The sequence below is a fragment of the Apis dorsata genome, unplaced genomic scaffold, assembly GCF_000469605.1.
Source record: "Apis dorsata unplaced genomic scaffold, Apis dorsata 1.3 scaffold_222, whole genome shotgun sequence".
In the NCBI taxonomy this organism is placed as follows: domain Eukaryota; kingdom Metazoa; phylum Arthropoda; class Insecta; order Hymenoptera; family Apidae; genus Apis; species Apis dorsata.
In genome coordinates, this window is record NW_006263504.1 from 267,569 (window position 1) to 270,009 (window position 2,441).

At 40.6% G+C, this 2,441-nt stretch overlaps 1 protein-coding gene across 10 annotated transcripts in view; it reads left to right on the plus strand.

Annotated features, from left to right (window-relative positions):
* The window catches only part of LOC102681371 (dystrophin, isoforms A/C/F/G/H-like), a 428,634-nt gene that overhangs the window by 72,059 nt on the left and 354,134 nt on the right, over nucleotides 1-2,441 (plus strand). The window lies entirely within an intron of this gene.

The window sequence follows — 2,441 nt, forward strand, 5'->3', positions numbered from 1 at the left end:
TAGGTTTAAATTTCCACCGCGTGTTCCATTCTTCTTTTACGATTCTTTCAGCCCCTCTTAATGACATTCGAGGAATTTAATTTTTCTTCGCTTCCCCCCTTTTCTTCTCGTCCCTTGTTTTCTTTTTCTCGCGACTTTCGGAAAGATCTCGAGAGGTGAGCCCGTTACTTCTTAGAAATTCGCGAAATTTTCGGAATTGTATGGAAGCGGGTCGGAATCGGCGCTGAATTCGGAGACCGAGGCAAGTACAAAAGTGCTGGGGGACATTTAAATTCACACGCCGTGGCAATCTGCCCGTGGAAATAAGGGGTAAAGCGCGTTCTATGCTTCTCCAAGTAGGAGGGACGCGCTCTAACTGGATTAGCGCGCCGAGTCCCTGAAATTAATTCCTCTTTCGATATTCGCCGCTCGGACGCCGATTGATTTCTGAGAAACGCAAACAAAAATCCATACGTTCGATCGATATTATTAAAAAAAATGTAAATATTTAAAAAAATAGTCACGTTGTTAAGTAAAACTGGCAGAGAAGAAGAAGAAGAAGAAGTTCCTGTTTCAACGAAAGAGCTTAAAAAGGGTGAGTTTGTCGTTCAAAGCTCTCGATGATGGCGGAGAAACTTTTCAAAGTCCGATGTTTCGAGGAGGAAACCTTGTTGCCTTTCGCGGCATCAGCTGTGCGATTATTTGTCGAATTTGTCGAAGGTTCCATCTACACCCACGTGTTAGCCGCGCGTTCTCCCCATCTGAAATACGTGGACGAGGGAAAAATCCCGAAGAATCGCGATCTTGGAATATTCTGCCACGCTCGGCATGGGTTCGGTTATCAGGGACGGGAATTAGATTTGTGTGACGGCGATGGACAGCGCGGAGACGGCGCAGGAGTGTCGAACCGCTCGTGCAACCGTATAACTCGGTCAATTTTATCGAGTTACCCTCCCCGTTTCTTTGCCCTCGCAACGTTCTCATCTTCGTTCCTCCTTCGTACTTTTTACTCTCTGGAACATTTTTATCGAAGTGGCCGGATCCAACCCCTGAAATTCGCAAAAAGATCGGATCGGCGAAGAATTCTCGACGCTTCTTCGTTTAATAACAACCTTTTATTCTTCCTCCTTTCCTCTTTTTATTCCATCTCTTTTTTTCCCACTTTAAATCGGATCCGAGCAGAGTCCGGCGGTTGGTTACAATCAAATTTCATGTTTTTCCTTTTATGAAATTTTTACTCGTGTCGCGCCACCGTTACACGATAGTCCAGCCTGTCGACTTTATTACGTGTTTGCACTACTGTAGCGTCCGGTTTCTATTTACACAAAGCGTATTTTTCGAGCTGTTTCTTCTCGCTTCTTCTGGAAACACAATCGAGACAATTCGAGCAACTTGTTAAAATATCGTTTGCGATTTGATCGTAGAGAAATTTACTTTTCACTTTTTTCTTTTTTTAATGAATAGAGAGAGTGTCTTCTTTTTTCTTTTGTAGTAAAATTTTGTTTTTTTTTAATAACAAGATTGAACATTTCACTCTTTCGAAAGATCCCTTTGACTTTATTTACTCCCTCCCTTATTTTTATTCGACAATTGTTAAGATCTTTTCTTCGATATCATCTAAAGGAATTAACTGAGTCGTGAGAAAAACGTTTTCCTTCGTAGGAAATATCTTAATATATCAAGGTACGCGTGTTTCTGTTTACCTTAGTTTCGGCGCAATTTCTTCGCTATTATACGATCCTGGGATGCTCCTTTGCAGTAAAGCTTTGTTCAACGATCCGTATACCGGTTTATCAAGCCCCTTTTAACTTGTAGCACGCGCTATATTGTTCTTGCCTCGTCGAGGGTACTTTGCGTGTTCGCATGTTTCTTCGTTTATTCGACGTAAATGTGTCCCTTTGATAACTCCATTTTCCAAAGCATCATCGTGTTACATCCTTTTAATAGCTTTTTCGAATAATTTTTCGCGCACAACAAGAGGACGTTAAATAAATTTAATCAAGTAGAAATCATTATATATATATACATTATATATATAAAACCATCATTCATCGATCTCTCTCGAATCGGGAAACGAGAATTTAATCGGAGGAAATGAGGACGATAAAATTTTTCGCGAAATAAATTTGATCGATCGGAAATCATAAAATTTTCAACGTTCTATATTCGTTGATCGATCTCGAAGTAAAAAAATTCGAGGTAGGTCGGGTTAAAAGTTTCAGTTTCTCTCTGTGCTGCGAACTTCCTTTCGAACGTGCGCGAAACTTGGACATTTCCAAAAATAGCGTTCTAAATATTCTCGCCGCCCTTAATGGAGAGACACACTTTTGCACCAGTTTCGCGGTGAAAGCGTGTCTTCCAGACAAGATCCAGTGACGCTTAACGATTTACACGAGGCGAATTCGAACGGCCTGGATAAAAAGAAAGAAAAAAAAAAAAAAAAGAAAAAAGAAAAAAAAAAT